Source organism: Lepisma saccharinum, chromosome 22, assembly GCF_977018435.1.
Source record: "Lepisma saccharinum chromosome 22, izLepSacc3.1, whole genome shotgun sequence".
In the NCBI taxonomy this organism is placed as follows: domain Eukaryota; kingdom Metazoa; phylum Arthropoda; class Insecta; order Zygentoma; family Lepismatidae; genus Lepisma; species Lepisma saccharinum.
Window position 1 is genome coordinate 9,239,049 of NC_139250.1, and position 21,930 is coordinate 9,260,978.

At 40.4% G+C, this 21,930-nt stretch overlaps 1 protein-coding gene and 1 non-coding gene across 4 annotated transcripts in view; one reads left to right on the forward strand and one right to left on the reverse strand.

The window, feature by feature from the left end:
• Eip63E (cyclin dependent kinase Eip63E) overlaps positions 1-21,930 on the reverse strand; it is a 534,609-nt gene that overhangs the window by 193,909 nt on the left and 318,770 nt on the right. The gene's annotated exons all lie outside the window — the stretch shown is intronic.
• Positions 6,275-6,361, forward strand: TRNASTOP-UCA (transfer RNA opal suppressor (anticodon UCA)). The gene has a single exon. It is a non-coding gene; the product is annotated as a tRNA-Sec (tRNA).

Below are 21,930 nucleotides of genomic sequence, written 5' to 3' on the forward strand. Positions count from 1 at the left end.
CGATTCTGATGCAGCCTAATTTTAACATTTGTTGTGTGAAAGCTTTTGTTATTACAACTGCATCTGTCCTATGTGTTACTAGAATTTACGCGGAGCTGCTTTTGGAAGTCAAGAGGAATATTGAAGTCAAGTTACATTGGCACTGAAGGTGTAAAAAAATTCTCGGCAAATTTGGGTACACACTTCACATACAACTACTCGAAACATCTCCATCAGTTACACACCTCGACAGCAGAACTATGTTCCCGGACACTTTGAGCACCTCCAAAAATTATGGAATCGCACTCTACCCTTTCAAAGTCTTACTAAAGTGGTGACCCCTATTTCAGTCCGACATTTTACAAAGTGATCCTATCTTTGTGCCACGCCGACGCTGATCATTCTTCTTCTGGACCATTTGCTCTCCTGAAGCCCTCTCAACGTCCTTCGGATATTGACTATCGTGAAGGGTGTCTTCCAAAGTGTCAGGATTAGGAGCAGCAATACATTTGCCTCATCCTACAAATGAGGTGAGTTAGGAATGATACCCATATTTCACTTTTCGTCAATATCACCAGAACTTCAGGGAAAACGTATGAATGGTGCGGGAAGGTATTAAAAATAAAACCTTACTAGATGTGTCTTTTGAGAGACGGTACATGTAAAAACCTAGACACGAAAAAGAGACCAGGTCTTGCTAGTCTTGTCAAGACGAGATCGACTATAAAAATGATACAGGTCTGTGTAAAATCGAGACTGATGTCTTAATGTACAGATATGTGTGTTAACCGGATCAAAAGAACTACTGTATCAGTGTCGAGAACGTGAAGCGGTCGACTTTTGATCTTGCCACAGAAGATACACAGTGCCTCGGATCCCACTTTAAACTGTAGGTCCAATCCAGATTAGCCTTTCTGTGCATAAAAGCGGACTTAAAACTCAATCAATCATCCTTCATCCTCATAATCCTTTTACGTATTCTCTGAAAATAATCCGCGACGTTCGCACTGCCGCACGAATTTTCAATAAATCCGCCATTCGAACGAAAATCCGAAATTATCCGGATATGCTAATTTGGAGTGTACAGTAGTGGAAAAAAGTTCTTCCCCATAAGACTTTAATGGCAGTAAATAATGCCGGAAGGGTAGGCAACACACATTGCACCTTTAGGTGATCGGGTGATTCTGTCTGTCTCAAGAGCAACTCGTCTTTCATGCAATAGCCAACAGACACAGGAAATGTAGGAAAGTCACGTGACTTGTTAGGTGGAATGTTGTTCGTCAGAAAATCGCCTGTTCTCAATGCAAGTCGCAGAACCGACAAGAGCTACACGTTACATGTCCGAAAATGATTCGTCTAAAAGCGTTGAACGAAACGCTAAAATAATTATTGCCTTAATTACAAAGGCTACTATACTATATGTGCCGCGGTAGCTCGGTCGTTAGGGCGTTTGATTACCACGCGAGAGATCTGAGTTTGATCCCCGACTGGGGAGAATTGGAATTTTGTCCACCTATTTATGTGCCTCCGACGCCCACCCAGCTTCGTACAAAGTGGGTACCTGTAGGAAACTCTGGGGGGGGTAAAGGGACCAGGAGCGTGGTGCTGATCACATTATCCTTCGGCCGTAACAAGAAAGTGTGGGGTCCTAAATCCACACCCCCTACACGCCTTCATGACTTGGTGCAAAGCACAAGTTAGCACTTTGCTTTTTCATTTACTATACGTCAGATTTTGTCGGAACAGAACTTTCTAATCTCTACCTGAACTTTCTTCCAAACTCCGTGGGGTGGCCTCCCCGATGGCGCAGTGGTAGTGTTGTCGCCTTGTAATCAAGGGCTGCGACGCCAAGGGTCCCGGGTTCGAATCCCGGTCGGGTATGGTTGTTTGTGAATGTCCATTCATCAATTTCATCATTTCATCACTCATCCCCATCTTCGCAAATTAGTCAAGAGGCACAAAACGCGAAGTAAAATAAACTAAATCAATCAATCAATCATGTAATCAAGGGGTCCCGGGTTCGATACCCGGAGGAGGCACATAGCGGTTTAAACTGTAGTTCCAGTCCCAATTAGCCATACTGTGCAAAAAGTGGACTTAAAACAACAATTCAATCAATCAATCAAGTTCCGTAGGGATGTAAATAGACTCCAGTTTTTCTTGACACAATTCATCCATGTTATATTTCGTTATAAAAAACACGGCCGATATCCTGTGTGTGTGGGAAGGGAGGGTATAATTCAAACATGTGAGGTGATCCTTTTCCAACTACTACATTGTCCGATCCTTCGTATCCAAAATAACTCTCTATTCCACACACTGAAAATGTAGCACTTCCTACATCTTAGCATGCAAACATCTAGTAGCAAAGTAATGTGTAAGCAAATTTAGTGGTTCGGATCCCACTTTAAACTGTAGGTGCATTCCCGATTAGTCTTACTTTGCATAAAGTGGACTTAAGACACCAAATCAACCAACCAACACAATCCCGTTATTGTCCAGATTATCGAATCCAGAACCTTTGCCGCGAATAACATAAACAGGAAGACAATGTGAAATTACCGAACACAAACAGAACTTAAAGCCTACAACGGATAGATTGGATTAAGTCGACGATACAGCACTCGTTCTGAAATGAAAAAGAATACGAAAGTTGAAGGTAAGCTATACTTCTTGCAGAGAAGCCTTTACGTAGGTCTTCAAGGCCACGACGAGAAAGTGTTCTTCATGCAATGACGGGACCAAACATACGTCTAGTTTGATATGAAAGCTGTGTTCCTCCTTATTTCGTACGTCATTGATAACAGGAACACGGGCATCGTCTGCTAACCCTAGTTTCGTAGAGCAGACGCCTCTTTGCTACCGTTTGATTCAGTGACCTTCGCTCGTAGTTAGCAAGAGTGAATGACTCAACAGATACCTGTTGCCTGTGAGCTTATACAAGAACAGATATTTCGTTAGCGTCTGTAAGTATTGTTTCATCTGCAGTTATATCAGTTAACGTTCGAATAGTTTCCTAATGGTTACGTTATTTATAAATTAGTTCTCGAGAGAGAGCTTTCTATCTATTTGCACGGGGGGGGGGGTTATACAGCCTGCATGTATTATTATATCTCCTGAAACAAGAAAAAATCGAATATGCAAAAAGAGTCGTATAAGAGTAGTTAACAAAAAGAAAGAAGAAATAAATTATTGTATAGATCGAATGAATAACATTCTGTCACGGGGCCTCCTCGATGGAGTAATGATAACGTCATCACCTTGCAATCAAGGGATCCCGGGTTCGATACACAGTGGAGGCACGTAGTGGTTTGTATCCCATTTTAAACTGAAGGTCCAGTCCCGATTAGCTTATCTGTGCACAAAAAAAACCTAAAATAATAAACTGTCACAGTGTAAGAAAATTTCATGTTCAACAAAATACGAAACAAAAAAAAATCCATGTTGGAATTTACATATGTAGCAACCAACACAATAATGGATCGCAACATATTTTCTCAGATCCATTTTAATTATACGTGTATGATAAAAAAAAACAGAAGTAGAGGAAGGAGAAAGCCAAGCGAAACACGGATGCCTTCTCCAGAATTTGAAATCTCGTTACGTAAGGTTCTGGGTTGAAGTCCCGGGCAGGCATGACTCTCTTGTTCTTGCCCTTTTATCTGCTCTATTTCATCATAAATCGTCGTTATGGTTTACCTACAGGGGAAGAATAATGACAATAATTACCAATACAAAGCCAATAACAAACAGAACAACAACTCTATTAGGGAGATGTCAAGAAAGAAACAAAACTTGACAGTGTCTCCGTCTCTCGGTTTCTCGAATTGAAAATTGCTCTCCCGTTCTCGGTCTCGACTAGTTAAATTTAGAAATCGAAAACGTATGTGAAGATACATATATTTCATACATCCCGGTTTTGTAGGAGATTTCGTGAGAGATGAAATAAGTACTCTTCGATCATGTTTATTATTATTATTTTTGTTACGTAACATCACTTTTCTTCTCAGCCGTGGACGAGTGACCATTACATGAAATTAATGACGAAATACTCAAACACGTGTTACAAGGACGCTACTCAAACCCGGGAACTTTGTTGACGAGATCGAATGTCGACCACTTAATGAGCTTGCCCACAGAGTCTGCTTAATGTTGCTTGTGTCAGGTAATTCGTAATAACTGTCAATATCCCACATTCATTATCATTTGTTTAATAATTTATCTTATTGATGTGATTAACCTGAAGTCGAAGAACTAGTTGAAAGGCAAAAATCCAAGATTGAATGTCTCTGATGTTACTTCGTGCCGAATAATATGACGTGATATTATGATATGAATATATTAATAATAAAATATGCCTAGTCATTCCATTCATTGATCCCAATTTCGCACACAAAATATGGTATAATGTCCACTCCTAACCAACCTCCGTGTGGGAGTGGTTAGCACAGCACGCTACGACAGCATGGCCAACTGGTTCGAATCTCGGCTTGGCCATGGGTGTTCTTGGTGAGTGTCCCTTAATCAATGTCATCATATAATCACTCAGTACTCATCTTCATCGTCGCTATTTGTCAAAAGTGAAAGAATATCGACACTAAATAACAAACATCCAATCAAATCGAACATCTTCACCGATTTAATTCTATACCGTACCAAATTCCCACTTTATTACTGCATCTTGCTTAATTTTACAGCATCTCAATTGTTTTCCTGTTCGAAAACAATTTGTGCAGTTGATTGTGCATTGTTTCGTTGTTTGGATTGTTTAATTAACGTCGCATTAATTAGTTTTAGACCAATCGTGACAGAGGAATCGGGACCACAAAGGAAGGGGAAAAGACAAGTTAAAGACCACGGCTTTCTTTAAAGGTAACATTCCGTGAATACGACTGAAGCGACTACAGAATATTATGGATAAAATTTGTTTCGCTTTCTCCTTTTATTTCTGTTTCAGTTATTTTACTTCGCTTTTCTTCTACCACTCCTGTTAATCGTGTCGGTGAGGAAAAATTATAAACTCGTGAATTGGACGATGGGACAAAAAATCTATGCCTCTCCCATGGTTCGAAACAGTGACGACAAAATATTGTCTTATTTTTAAAATTTACGCCAAATATGGATTCACTCGTCTCTTTCTCAAGGCGTTCCATTGCCTCTCCGATGGCGTAGTGATAACGTCTTCGACATGTAATCAAAGACTTCCGAATTCAATACCAGATAGAGGAACATTTGGTTCGGATCCCACTTTAATCTGTAGGTCCAGTGCATAAACTAGACTTAAACAATTAACGTGTGGCATGTGGTCGGTGATGAGAACCATCATTTCAGTGAACCTTCTTGACAATGACTAGTATCACTCGAAAGAATATTTCCTTACGAGAAGCTCTTGTTAAGAAACCAATTGCTGAAATTTTCTTCTTGAGGCCACGTAGCACCCAGCTGCTGTTTGTTGGACTGGGGCATGAGTCACGTGACTCATGCTATCAATGCTCAATCCTTCCCGAGAACTCAGATCCTCCAGGCAAACTTAAGCGAATAATTTGTTATTTGGGTTGCATAAACAACAGGCTTTAAGACGTTACGAAATTCTAGGTCCCGTGGCCCAGCTAATTTTTTCTCCGACTGTACATCATATCTAAGATTCGGATCTAGCATTCGTTTTCGGATAATTTTGGATTCGGAGTCGAAGGCAAATTCCTAGTATACAGAAGTATAACCAACAAAAAATACAACTAACACAAGGGTCTTCCCGATAACTTTTGTCACCTTGAAATCAAGTGGTTCAGATCATTTTAAACTGTATGTCCTTATTAGCTTATGTGGATATGAAACAGATTTATAATAAAAAAACACTAATACATACTAGCATTTCCATAAAAACTAATATATGTGTGTGTGTAGGTATATATGAGTGATTTACAAAGTATTGCAACATACCAGCTTTCTGAAATAAACAAAAATACTAATTATTATAAAATGATTTTATAATAATGAAAACTGAAGAAAATCAACTGATGTTAATTACAAAGCATTGCAATATATTGAGATTTCTCGCTTCATGTAAAAATACAATGAAATTAGTTACAAAGTACTGCAGTGTACTAGCATTTTTAAAAATTTTAAAAACATCATAATGAAAAATTGAAGAAATTTACAACAGGATGAGAAGTGGGGAAGAGGTTGGCGTGAATTTTCAAATTAAATTGTAACGGAAGTGAAACCCTAACCTCTCACGGGCGCTTAGTCGGCCTTATTCACCCCTATATATACCCGACGCAGCAAGTGGACTGTTGCCCAGATGAACTTCGGTGGTCCGGAGTGCAGGCTTCAAACCTGCAGCTGGTTAGCACCAGAGTGGTTCGATTCCACCTTCTGGGCGATTTCGCGATTGTTTTAAATGGGAATTTGTTGGAGGTTCGGTATAGCCATCCATGTCCCTTCCCTCTGTATTCTGGAAGTCACGAGAAGAGCACGTTCTCACTGATACACGTCGTAGATGGGTGTGGTCAGCACCGCGACGTGTCCCAATTCAATGTTAGCAAACACTTGTATTGAACACAGCCAGAATGGATCGATGCTGCTTCCTTGGGCTAGTTTCCAAAGGAAAAAGGAACGATTTCTCACTCGCAATTCATTTCTATTGCATGTGAAAGATGCAGACACGAGTCTAGCCGTATTTAAAAAGATATATCTATGGTATTTTGCTTTTTAATGGACAACTTGTGATAACTACTTTTTTCTTTGTAGTTTGAATTACTCTGTCAATCATGTTATAATAATTAGAATTTTTGTTTTACTCCTAGAAGTGGATTAGACTTCAGGAACAACCATGAGAGAAAGTCTCTATTATATCATCAAACTAATTCTTATAAATGTCTGGATTCTTATTATGGACTTAGGGTTCCTTAGGACCTGGCAAAGATGAGGATTTATGATGAGTAGGGCTAGGATTTTGATGCAAATGCATCATTTTTTTGGTAAGGCAGAAACATTGCATAAGTAGATAGGAACGTGTTTTACACGTAAGTGAATAAATTGGGATGCCTTTGTTCGGGCATTTCTTTTGCATGTTTGACCCTTTTGGAGTAAAGGTAATTTTTTAAACTTTCTAAATAGTTTTTCATTTTTCGGCCTTTTAAAAGTCATATTATGCATTTTCCTTCATTATGGTGAAAGAAGGGGAATTGTACATGCAAATGTAACCCTTTGAAGAAGAGAGGTTCCCGACTCTCGTCTCATTGTCTTCAGCGCAGTTCTGAACGACTGTGTTTGAAGAAACAAAGAAATTCTGTGCAGTATTGTTGACACAAGCCGTTGTGTAACAATTCAGCTCAAACAATGTGATTTCCCCCTCTATCAGTAAATTTATTGTCGCCAGACGGATTATTGTTAAAAAACAAGGGGTACAAAGTTTTATGCTCTGTATCGGACATTTTGTCAGGGAAATAATTTGCACTCCATGGACTTGAAAGTGACTTAACAGCAAGTGATATTGTTCATTTCACGTACGCTCCTTGTGTCGGTAGACGTCGAGAGAAATTTTTCCATGTACAAGGCTCTCTTGTCCGACAATCATTCACTTTTGAAAATTTGCATATGATTTTCGTTGTGTACTGCAACTCAGTACTTAAAGTGTAAAAGATGACAAAATGTGAACTTTCTTACTTGTACTACCATACGCAATGAACATGTGATAGATACTGTAACGTTAATTTGTAATTTGAATTTCTCTTGGTAGTTTATAAATTTGTTTTACAAATCTTTCAGAATTTTTAGGTCATTTTTCTAAGTTTATAGGGCATTTTCTTGCATGTGTTAGGTCATAAATGCATTTTTTAAAGGTATTTTTTTGGTAATTTTAAGGTCATCAAAATAATAGCCCTAGTGATGAGAAAGATGAAGGGACAAACACTCACGGACAGACACAACACGGGCCCCATGGAGGAATAAACTGGCTGCGAGTGATGGTAAGGATATACTGGCTGAGAGTCCAGACGCCAGAGCCTCGCTAGTCTGCGAAAATGCAGTCCAGGATGTACTACGTGGAAGAGAATTTTGACATTTTGGTGCTAACAGGAACGTCAACCCTTACACCCCAGAAGTGAAGACTATTCGCTACAACCGCTTACATTTACTTCAAGCGATGGAGCCAAAGAGACAAAACGTCTGGAAAGATATAAATAAACTATTAGACTCCATATTTCTTTAAGCATTCAAACATTTGTCCGCGGCCAACGAGTATAAAACCTCCATCACAATGCACTTATTCTACGACTCATTCTATCACTTGGATTTGCATTCGTGCTATCCAATTTCAGTTAAGGATTCATTTCACCACGGGAGACTTAGAATCTGATAATAGCTTCAAAACCTTTCATTTTCAAATCCCACGGACGGGAAATGAATTCATAACGCACACGGCGGGGTCCGGAGAGAAAGTAATGAGAGGATACATTAGGGAGACGTCATGTCTGACCTTCTCTCGGGTCATTCAAACGCGACCTTCAATTTATCTCAGCATTGTGAATGTCGAAGCGAGCAAGATCGATAATTTGTTTGAGGAGAGATTTAAAATTCTTGTTAGTGGGTCAGACATTTGCTAGTCTCTGTAATCAAGCCAAGGTGTCTCCTGTTTGAAACAATCGTGCAAGAGTCGAGACTCTTCAACAAATAATTACATAAGAGACCTACATGTATCTTTTTAGATCCACAAACAACATTAAAGTCTACCTCTCTCTATATCCCATTAAAGAAACTAACGCAAGGTAAGATAAAGTGCCCAAATATATTCACAATAGGAAGGGAAGTAGTGATAGAGAAACTACAGAGATGTGTAATTTGTTCTGCAGCAATTTGCATTTGCAAACTACGTGGATGTCATAGAATAGAACCAGTGGCGCCAACTTACATGGGCCTGTGGGGTTCGAGCCCACCGAATAATTTATAACTTATTGTATTTTTTCCCCGCGCTTAAGAAAACAAAATTTTTCATCACTATACATTTAAATAAATCTCACAACTTAATTACTGAATGAGTGTAATCATAATAATATGTTACATCTCCAATATGATACTTTTCAGTACCGTATATTATTTACACTACACGTGTTCACATCGTTGTAAAAGAGGAAAGGGCTTGTAACCAGGACTGATTTATTTATTTTACTTTGCGGTTCTTTTGGCTCATTGCGAGGATGGATGGTGATAAGGTGGATGAAGGAACAATCACGAACACACATGGACAGCACACAATATGCAACAAACAAGGCCGTCAGCCCGTTGCCAAGACACACAACACACCGGCTCGGTCCCCTCGAAAGACAAATTACTCAGTAAGGTCGACAAAATTTCTATTAACCAAAACCAAAGAAAAATTTACAAAAAACATCTATCCGTAAATTCCTATTCGTGCTTTTGTCATATTTTCACATCTCCATTATGTTCTCTAGAACTCATGAGGTAAACTACCATCTTCAGGGTCAACCTCCAAAAACATTCATAACAAAATATAAGGGGAGCCTTTCTCTACCCAACATCAAAGCCATATCTCGGCCACAAATTACAAATGTCCACGTGGAATTCCTTAACATAATAGGGGACTCTATGTCTACCCTTTTTGGCTACTCACATTGCAAAAGCAAAACAATAGACTTTTACATTAAATGATTTCTAGAAAAACTTATATACGACCGGTCACCTATTATAGATGTTTCAAAATTACATCTAATATAAACCTAAATAAGAGAAACCATAAACCTTCCTCAACTTTCCGGATACTCAGACTTTAAAACGGACATGAAAACTATATAAGCTATCAGATTTAAAAGACACCCTCTGACCAGAGGTATGCTCTCGGATTAAACTAAAAAAGAATCAAATTTATTTAATTGAACCTCCTGACCAGGAGAATTCAGAATGATTTAGAATAAAAAAAAATAACTTGACGGGAAGGATGTATATCTTTGATGAGCCTAATTTATTTAATTTGAATTTACATCGGAGCCACACTGACCAGTGACAACTCCGACAGAATTTAAAATGTATGAATAATTTCAAAGTTTAAATTATTAAGATTAAATATTTATGTATGAATCAAATTATTTATAAGCCTGCCAAATTTCCCTTTAAGGATCATGCTGACCAGCACAAATCCTGAAAGGTGGCTTACGGAAAACCTCGGACATTGTCGAAGGGAGAGCTGACCAGCCACTCCCCACACAACGCCCGTATTCTCCCAGCCCTGGACCTCGACCAGCGATTTAATCACCTAAAGATTCCGGAATCTACTGATATACTGATTATTTTGCCAGCGAAACGGCTGGTATTTATACTCGCGGGATTGCGCAATTCTATTCCTCAACAAAAGATTTGGACATTTGGAAAGTTATTTTTAGCTTTAACAATTACCCCTTCGAAAAAAGCATATCGAGAAACACAATGCAGCAAAACTTACAAAACCGCGCAGCGCCGAACGAAAAAGAACCCATTGTTGATAAGAAAGAAAAGAACGCAAGCTTCAACTTGCTTTGCGTTCTTTTTCGCTTGGCAGAAACTGCGTTACAATTTTAACAAGGATAAAATATACATTCAAAAAGATTAGAACTCCAAAAGAATTTATACGAGGGCCGTCAAAAACAAAAATGAAGATCACAAAAATTTACCAAAATTTCTTGATCGTAACAAACAGAAGTCCCACAGAGGATTATACTGGCCACGGGTCCAGACGCCAGAGCCTCGTTAATCTGCAAAATTCTGTTCAGGTTGTAATACGTGTACGTGAGGTTGAGTGGATGGAACGACTTGTGTGAGTTGGGGTATGGGGAAGGCATTGGACAGTGAGGGCGACTGAAGAAAAGAAAGGAAGAACAGGGGTAGTGTGGAAGGATAAAGAGTAAGGCATGACAGGCATGGAATAGTGAAGTTTTAACGAAAGAAAGTAAGGAGAATGGCATTGAAAGTGTGTCACAAAATGAAGAATTACATAAGAGTGAATGGAGAGAATGAGATAGAGAGATAGTGAGGACGGAAATGGAAGACGTGGAGCGAATGGAAGACAGGAAGAACAATAATAGTATGGAGAGACGGATAAAGGAAATGGAGAGTCACAGAGTGAGAAATTACACCAAGACCGCAGTGTGAATGGAGAGAAACAGATACATGGAAAATATAAGAAAGAGGAGAGAAAAACTGGTGAAGCAAATGAAGAAAAGGAAGAACACTGATAATATGCAAAGAGTGATATAGTGAGTAAAAACTGTAATGGATCATGTGGAGCGAATGTAAGACAGGAAGAACAATAATAGTATGGAGAGACGGATAAAGGAAATGGAGAGTCACAGAGTGAGAAATTACACCAAGATTGCAGTGTGAATGAAGAGAAACAGATACATGGAAAATATAAGAAAGGGAGAAAGAGGAGAGAAAAACTGGTGAAGCAAATGAAGAAAAGGAAGAACACTGATAATATGCAGAGAGAGAGATATAGTGAGTAAAAACGGTAATGGAACATGTGGAGCGAATGGAAAACAGGAAGACCAATGTTATTATGGACAGAGATGAAGAAAATTAAAGTAAACGTACTGAATGAAGAGAAGGACGAACACGGATAATACAAAAAAGAGAGACGGAGGAAGGGCATGGAAGAGTACGGAGTAAATAATGAAAAGGAGGAAAGAGTGAGAGAAAGATACAGAATATAGAGTGCATGACTGAACAGAACGAAAGGAGTGGAGAAATTAGCCGGACGAATGTCCAACCTGGGACATGCTGAACAAAAAACAGTCAACCTCTTGAAACCACAATTATAAATCTTGTCCTCCAGAAGATAAACATGGAACTTCTATCCCCTCCTAGCTCGTGGTGCGCTTGGATCAGTTTCCAGCAACGAGGATGACTCCCTCGGAACGTCAGATGGGGCCGCCAACTGTTGACAGGAGCTAATGCGGTAGTCTTGTCCCGCTCCCGCAGACAAATGGCACAGGTGGATTGCCTCCGTCAGCTGCCCCGTCATCACTTGGCAAATACCAGGGCTCCATTTTTCCAGTCCGCTGGGTTTTTTGAGCTGTTGGCCCGTCACGTTGCATCCGAGGAATATTTTACGGCTGAAGAAAGCACGTGATCATACTTCCCTGGCTTTCTGTTCTGTGATTTCAATCAGGTAACTCGCGGTTGACATTAAAACCGCCTCTTACAACTCTGTGATATTCCGAATCGATAAGCGAGGTAGTGATCTTTTACGATTTTGACTAATTGATTTATTTTACTTCGCTCTTCTGCCACTTTTGGCTAGTCGCGAAGATTGAGATGAAAGGTGATAAGATTAAAGTGGATAAGGACAAACAAAATTGTTGACCTCAATAGCGGAGTGGTTAGCACAGCACGAAACGACTCCAAGGGTCCAGTTTTAAAATATCTGTCTGGGCATGGGTCGTCTTTGCGAATCTCCCCTTATCAAATTCATCTCACTCATACTTATGATTACTAAAAGAGGCAGAAAAGCGAAGTAAAATAAACCAATTGAAATCAAACACAAATGGACAGCACACCAGTCGCACAATTATACTGGCCGTGAGTGCAAATGCCAGAGCCACCTCAGTCTGCAAAATGCAGCCCATGGTGTCCTACGTAGAAGACAGGTCGACATTTCGTAGTGTTCAGAAAGGGTCACACCTAACACTTCTACTTGACGATTTTACTTCACTGCTTGCGACTATAAAATTAGATCTAGTCTAATACGAATCAAAAATCAATCTAATATTTACTCGATCACCAAATAGAACAAAATATTTTATCAAATATTGGCTTATCTTAAGTCTAGACATAAAATGAAAGCGGAGCATTACATTTGCAGGCCCATAGTAGTAGTTTGATTGAATTTATTTTACATTGCTTTTCTGCCACTTTTGGCTAATCGCGAAGATGAGGATGAGTGATGATATGATGAAATTGGCCGAGATTTGAACCCGAGACCACTGGCGTTATTAATATTAGACTAAGACAGTCTTAATTTCACAAAATGATTTGGAAATTATTAACATAGATGATATTTTCCTTCTTAGGGTCCTGTTTCCACTTTGTTTCAGTGAAGGGGTTTATTCAGACACTGAGTGGCAGGCACAAATAGCCTATGTTCTGATGTGCAATAAATTAAAAATCAACGAAAAGTGGGAGGTAATCAGGTTTATACCATGTAATTTGGCAGCAGGGTGGAAGTGCGTTCGTTCACATGTGGTAAAGGTAAACATGCGAGGGTCAAGGATCGCTGCTTCACGCACACACAGTGTGGCAACGTTCGCCAAAACAGTGTTGCCTCACTCCGAAGAAAAACATCCGTGCCACTGAATTGTCAAGACGGAGCTTTCCGACAAATATTGATGCCACACGAGAAGTGCACTGTCATAAACCTCCAAGCCAATCCAAAGGTGAGAATGCGTTCGGGGAGGAAATGTTGCAACATCGCGAATTCCGCCTAACTGCGTGCTCCCGAGTATAGAGCCTCATTATTAGTACTTCAGATGAATAACCAAATGCACTATATCTTTATATTCAATTTGTGAAGAGAATCAATCTTGAACTAAAAGGGTTTTCGATCAGCACACACGCTACCTAACGGCATAAAACGAAAACAAACGACGCCACCTTATGGAACGGGCAGAAAACTCCGCCGTGAACCATCTTAAGAGTCGAAGTTTACGGCCGACCAGAATTATACCCATGCTTCCAACCTAAAGCAATATTTCCGACATCGGGTACCGTTCACCGAAGGTTAATACCCGGGCCTCCAAAATATATAGACAAACCAATAGCCGCCGACCACCACGCAATTTCCCCCAGAAAAATATCATTTGGCCATTGATGCTAAAATATTCGGGTAATGACTCTCGCGTTATTGCGTCGTTCTGCCGGCCAAATGGACCAATATATTCTCCCTCCCTTCTTGGAAAAGAGAAGCGGCGATTCCAAGGAGAAATACTCCTTCGTGCGGTATTCTATTGCCTCTCGCACGCAAAGCTTCCCTGGACCAATCGGGATTTTTTTTCTCACAAAGGGGGTACTGGGAACGTGTTGCGGCACGACATTACGTACTTTCCACAATGTTGCCAAGTGATGATACGGGTCTTCCCCCGCATCTGGTACGGTCGGAAGTAAAAGTCCCTACTTAGGGACTGATTGAAAAACGCGCTGATATCCCTCAAACTAAATCCTCTTGTTTCTCATTACTGGCTTGTCCACTATAGAGAAATACGTGTGTTTCAGAGATACTTGATTTTCTATCATAAATAGTAATGCCATAACTGTGTAAAGTTCCACCATTAATTTTGAATTACCCTGTACAAAATTTGCTTATCTAAAAGATTAAGAATCTGACGATGCTACCCCAGAGATTCATGCACAAGAGTAATACCGGGTGTTTCATAATAACAAAAATTTATTGCAAGTAAATTATGGAACTTAGGTTAATGAAACCAGTGCAGAACGACCGAGGAACTAAAAACAGTTTCCCTTTTACACCTACAAAAGTTTAATGTGTGCACAACGGGTGACACGGCACACATCTACACGGCAGTCTATATTCTTGCCACACTCGCGTCAACATGGGCTTGTCGATAGTGTCTATCCCTGCGATGATACGCTCCCTTATGGCTGCGATATCACGCGGCATCGGTGGGACGAATACTCTGTCATTGAGGGAACGCCACAAAAAGAAGTCACACGGTGTAAGGTCTGGTGATCTTGGGGACCAAACAATTGCACTAAACACTGAGTGATGTGGGTGATTTCAGTGTCGCCTAGCGTCAGGGATGCGAACTGTCAGCTTAACAAAAGATACACGCACAAACTGTTTGCAATCCTCGAACGTCCTGGACTGGTTTCATTAACGTAAGTTCAATAGTTTACTTGCAATAAATGTTTGTATTGTAACCCCTCAATTATTTTTGAAACACCCGGTATAACTTTTACGAATTTGAGAGTTCATGTTAACGATTCAACAGCAACTGTAATTTTCTCGTGAAGATACAATGCACTGGTTTCCATCCAGACACACTCCACGTGGGTTGGATATCTTCGTATCACACATTAATATTGGAATAGGTGATACACTGGCCTCAACTAGTAGTGTCGTCACTTTATCCACGGGATGATTTGGGTGACTATCGAGTAGTGGCGTATGCTGAGTCTAAGAACTGGACTGTGTCACTATGACACCTGATCCTAGGCTATGGAGGAATGGAGAAGACTAAGCTCATTCTTGACGTCTTCAAGGAAGCCACGTTGCCATCCCAAAGGTAGTCAGGTTGAAAACTTATAAAAATTCACGTGGTCAGCTCATAAGAACTCAGGTTGCCAACCCCCAGGAAGTCGGGTTGCCAACCCCCAGGAAGTCGGGTTGCCAACCCCCAGGACGTCGGGTTGCCAACCCCCAGGACGTCGGGTTGCCAACCCCCAGGAAGTCGGGTTGCCAACCTCCAGGAAGTCGGGTTGCCAACCTCCAGGAAGTCGGGTTGCCAACCTCCAGGAAGTCGGGTTGCCAACTCCTAGGAAGTCGGGTTGCCAACTCCTAGGAAGTCGGGTTGCCAACTCCTAGGAAGTCGGGTTGCCAACTCCTAGGAAGTCGGGTTGCCAACTCCTGGGAAGTCGGGTTGCCAACTCCTGGGAAGTCGGGTTGCCAACTCCTGGGAAGTCGGGTTGCCAACTCCTGGGAAGTCAGGTTGCCAACTCCTGGGAAGTCAGGTTGCCAACTCCTGGGAAGTCAGGTTGCCAACTCCTGGGAAGTCAGGTTGCCAACTCCTAGGAAGTCAGGTTGCCAACTTCAGAATCACCATTACCTTCTTTTTGAAATCAGGTTATTTCACAGTTTCTAATAGATTTTTCTTTAGTATTTTATTTTCTAGGCATCAGGCTTCGCAGATAGCCTAGCTAGCCTGTAATATACGCTCGTGCTATCAAGATACCCAAATGTCAACCTCCCTCACAAGTCGTACACCACGGACCTCACTTTGCACAAGTGAGGTCTTTTACCGGAGCCCTGGCGTCTGGACTCACAGCCACCATAATCCTCTACGGGGCTTGTGTTAAGTCTTTCATCCTGATCTTTGCGAATAGCCAAAATAGAAATACAACTATCTGGGCATATAGTGGACTTAAAATTAACGTTGTTTTATGTCGCTTTTATGCCACTTTTGGATATCGTGACGATGAGAATGAGTGATGGATAGATAAAACTCATGAATAGCCATGTCCAGGCCGGGAATCGAACCCGGGTACTTTGGTGGCGAGATTAAAACGCGACCACTTAGCCCGCTCTGCCACGCATCTCTTAAAGCGGCCTGTTTCCATACGTGTCATGCAATTATCAAGACTGACGTTCCCAATATATGAAAGCAGCATATTTACTGACGCAGTTTCCCTGGGAGAGAGAGAGAGAGAGAGAGAGAGAGAGAGAGAGAGAGAGAGAGAGAGAGAGAGAGAGAGATCGCATCCCACAAACACTGCGTCAATCAAAAACAAAACTAATACAGCTCATCAAGCTTTCATCTCGCTTTTACGCGATACAACAACAGCCATGCCTCATCCCGCCCGCAACCCTCTGGAGAACGGTGGATGACGGGGGGTAAATTACACCCACCAGTTCCACTTTAACTACGCAAACAGACATCTCGGATTCACAAACAAAATCTTTTTGCTACCAACTAATGTTTACAAGCAAAGAGTATATATATCCCTGCAGAGCCAACAGAAATGAGACTTGTTCCGAGTTTGGAAATGAACAAGGGTGCCGGAAGGAACGGGGCACTGTTATCACCCCCCGTGCAGCATCCGTATAGAGGGGGGCATTTGCAAATGATCCAATATTAAATGAGTGGTTATGACCGGTTCTGAGGGTGCATTTTTGTCGTTCTTGCGTATGACCACCGCAAACCAACCTTCTATATATATGCACGGATTCCAGTGGTTTGTCTGGTTGCGTAGGGACTTGTCAACATCGTTTTCGAAACCAGCAGTCGCAAGTCGCATTTTAGTTCGCCGAGAAACCTCAAGGGGGAAGAGGTACAGCTTTCCTCTGTTGTCCAAAGGAATTAGAAAAGATGGCTGGACCGGACTGGTTTGTTTCTTGTATTGCATTTCTGCATCTTCCGCCTAATGAGGATGAATGGCCATTAGATAAAATTGATGAAGAACAGAACTCTGCATTGATTACCGCACTGTATTACACAATAATACAGGGCCTTCAAATTAAAAACGACCGCACTTCGATGAATACATAGTTGCGTACAAGTTTAGTTTGTAGTGGTTATACTTAATCGTGTATTGTTTCGTTAAGAAAGCGCCTGGTGGGGAAGGTAATTGACATTTTACTGTGCAATATATATTGTAAATATATTTTATTATAATGTTTACTCTCATGCTCTCTATACTATGGGTCCTGTTTGAAATTGATCACACTGTATTTTATCAAAATCCCATCGTGACTTCTGGCTCCCCCTGTACATAATGATGAATATAATGGGAAGCCTTTCAAGGTTAAACAGGATCTGAAACTACTGGATCATGGAGATGTTCAGTATTATAGTGATTTTATAATTTTTAGCGTATATGTTGTGAAAATGACAGCCATCCATCGGCATATAGCTAGACACCAAAAATTGGATTGGATTGATTAGTTTTATTAAGTCGAATTTAAGCACAGTAAGGCTAATCGGGACTGGACCTACCGTTTAAAGTGGGATCCGAACCACTATGTGCCTCCACCGGGAATCGAACCCGGGACCCCATGATTACAAGGCGACGACGCTATCACTGCGCCATCGGGGAGGCCTACACACCAAAAAGTCTGGCGTTCCAACTGGTTAAGTAACCGACTGCTTAAACCACTCCGTTGATTAGAGCCGTTGTAAGCATGGTGATTTAACAATGGATTAGCGCTGCGAAAATAAGCTGCTTAAAATAATTGCTCAAAGCGCATAAACGAAGAGGACGAGCTAGTTTTTTTTTTTTTTTAAAAAATGGCAAAGCTATGATTAGTTAAAACTGTAAATTTGGAGTGGAAGCCGTTTCTATCCTCAGAAACAAACTTCTGAATACATATATTGTTACGACTCTGTGCGATTCAATAATGCAATGTTTAAAATGTTAAATATCAAGGCAATACTTTTGTCACCTTATGACGTCAAACCTGTATGACGCAAATTTCTAATTCAGTCTAATAGATATTGACTAAGCTGGAAATGTCTTTCCCACTCTATGTTAGTTGTTTATTAAAGAGGATGTCGAAAGCTGATAAAATGAATGATTTCGAAAGAAAAGAAAAATGCAAGATTAATACTTATTAACAGGTTGCTAAAAGTGTTGTATACAATGTGCAAAATTCATACAAAAGGCTATATTATATAAAGCATCTACATTGGTTCATTACATAATAAGATTATAAGATTATGTGTTGAGTTAACCAGAGAAAGAAGGGCAATGCAGTTTGCATATATACCAGCACATTCAGGACTATAGTACAATGAACTGGCAGATAAAAATGCTTAAGCAGCAAGAATAATTGATCATAGAATGAATATATTTGCTACCATGTATACAGATCTGTTACCAAGATTAAAAAAAAAAAAAACATTTTCAGGGTGGTTGGTAGATATGGGTTAAATAAAAAATGTACATATAATGGGTCACTCATACAAAAATGTACTAAATTAACATAGTAAACATCACGGCTTTAAACATTCAATATGCCTAGCAAAGTTTTAATATTAAGATTGAGATCAAGTCACATCAAATTAAATCACCATTTATATAAAATTAATTTAGTAAATTTACCTTTGTTCACTGGACGAGGAGGATAGTTATCAAGTTATATCTCAATGTCCTCTTTATACCAAACAAAGGGAGTTATAAAAATCTAATTAAAAATGAATACCTCTGCAAACTTCTATATGTCCTCTAAGATCAGCACCAGATATAACAATTTATATTTTTTAGATTTTTTCATGAAACTGGGGAAGACATGAAAAATTGTGTACATTCAAGAAATTGCAAGTTGAATAAATTATGGAGGACAGTTGGTATAACAGCTTAATCCAATATAGAAAGTAGAATAAATGAACTGTTTTTCTTCCTGAATCCGTGATTTCTTTGTGAATGTAGATTGTGTAAAAGAAGTTGGATTGAGTGCTGACAGGTAGAGTGGATGCTTACGTGAACACAGAGTACGCCTGAAATGACCCATTGTTCTCCGTGAAGGAGCAATGGTAAGTCGTTTTACTGTGACAGAAACCGGACACTATAGCTTTTGAATAGACTATAGAACCCGCAACATGAGGAGATACTAGAAAACAATTTAACGGCAGTGAATCTGAACCTCATCCCTTCTGATCTATTTCACTGCCTCTGCGCTCGAATACGAAATTCTTCTGCTTATGAACGCGACGAAAATATTTACACGTTAAAATTGTTTTGATGCAGTGAGATTGAATAACTGATTTTTTAGCTAATTGGGACAATGAAATTCCATTTACAATTCTACGGGAAATCAATTCGCATTGCACTTTTTTACGTCGCCTTTTTCACTTCTCTATTCTAGACCCAACAATAAGCACGAACATTGACGACGAACAGGGGAGACCATCTGCAAAACATCTTCACCTAATACGAACCAATGATATCTGCTTTGAAAGAACCATCGGATTTTTTCTTGTCTTAGGACGCTTTTCTGTCCCTACTGGCTAATCGCAACAACGAGGATTTAATGAAATTGATGAAAGGACACACACACACACACACACACACACACACAGAAACATCTATTCCCAGGGCGAAAAACAGATTCACAACCTCCGGTGATGCGCAATCGTGAGCCAACCATTCAACACACACTGCCATTCAATTTGCGTTCCCCTCCCCCCCCTCTCTCTCTCTCTCTCTCTCTCTCTCTCTCTCTCTCTCTCTCTCTCTCTCTCTCTCTCTCTCTGTGTGTGTAAAACATCGGAGTATTATGCATCGTTAGAATCCGAGATGTTACGGTAACCAATAGTTTCACGAATCGTGAAAAGAAACATTAAAAATAGGTATTACTTTTCTTTAGTGTGGTTATAAAAAGCGCAGAAAATATATTAATTTCTTTCGTACACATTGTACTTGGTATATAACTGTTGCCGTTTCTCGAATAAACTTTTCGAAAAGCCTTCTCGATAGTCAAGTGGCTACAGTTGTCTGTCTTGTAATCATGAGGTTCGCTTCCACGGGGAACAGTTTGTGTCCAGCCAGATATGGGGTTATGGAAAGACCCTAAACCGCCCCTCCCACCGAACTTTCCCCGCTACGAGCTTGAGAAAGAGAGGTAAATTTCCGATGGCGTAGAAAACACATGAACGGAAAGAGGACAGGTTGAAGGTTTTGTTTGTGGTGGGGAAAAGTCGAAACTTCCAAATGATTAGCCGTAGGTTGAGGATGATTTTCCATAAGGAATACACGGGATTTTGTACATGTTTATTCACATATCTTATCCAGCTTAAAAATCCGCTTCTACTTTAAGATGGGAAGAAATTCATACTGTCCTGTACACTGTTTTTTGTTCAGTAGCATTGGCTATTCCGACGATATCGAATTAAATGGAAACTTGATGTGAAACTGTAACTTTTCGCCTTAAAGTAAATTAATATATATATAAATCAAATTGCAGGGAATAGATTTTCAAGCCAGCAACTAAATCGTCACCAAATAGCACCAAAACGTTCAGGTGCATATTTCCGAAACCTTCTGAACAGGATAAACAAGGCTGTTGGGCGGAAGAAATTTTGCTGACCGGAAGGACACTCCACACACCAGCTTAATGGAGTCGGGTAACACGATTCCAATCTATCGGCAAACAACCGTTGATTTGCTGACACCATTACCAGAACAGCCTGTTCGGGGCATGTAGAGAGCGTTAAGCAACATGATGCAAATCCAGCGTGTAGCGTTTCCGGGTTTTGCGTTCGAGGAGGGAGCTCTTGTATCGGGTTGCTGTGTTTTGCGGAAGGATTAGCTTTGAAATTCCGCGTTCAGTTCCATTAATAACTCCAAGTAACGAATAATAACCGACAGGCAGAGATCCTGTTCACGCGGTTAAATGATACTGAACGAAGGCAGTTCCGAAAACCTAAAGGGGGTCGATTTTTACTTGTCCGTTCCTCACTAAATGGATATGAAAGGTAAAAGAGAGCTTTACACTAAATGTGAGTACTGTCTACATGTTATATAAATATATACTCTATCTCGGGAATCTATGCAGCAAGCGAACGAAAACAGGTCTCTATGCAAGTAGTGATTCGAAGGGTTTGACCAATGGGTGAGGGGGAAGTGAGGCTGCAGCTACCAGCTGTGAGTATTTCATGGTGAGTATTTTTAAGATACATTAGAAAACTTTACATGCATGTGTAGGAGGATCCTTCCTCAATTCTCCACATAATCCCCAGAGATTCAGGCATTTGTCCCACCGTTGCACCAATTTATCCATACCCTTTGCAAGAAAATCAGGGCTCTGGCTAGCAGCACGTACTACTTCGCTCCACACTATCGCTTTCTCCCCTTCTCTACCGTTATGCGCAGCCTTGCTCCGTAGATTCCCGGGGCAGAGTATAAGTACCTACTTCATCTATCTTTCTCTTATAAAATTCAGGACTTACTCAGGCTAAAACTTGTACATTAGGATACAACACTCCCTACTGAAATGCCTGCCATCGTGGCTGAGTGGTTAGCACAGCGCGTATCGAACCCCGCCCTGGGCATGGCTGTTTTGTGCGTGTTCCTTCATCAATTTTGTCACATCAGTCATCCACATCCTCGCGATTAGCCAAAAGTAGCAAAAAGGAGAAGTAAACAAATCAAATCAATCTATCAATCGCAAAGACTAGAGTTTGCAGTGCAAAACCTTTGATTGATTGATTGAGTTCGTATTTTAAGTCCACT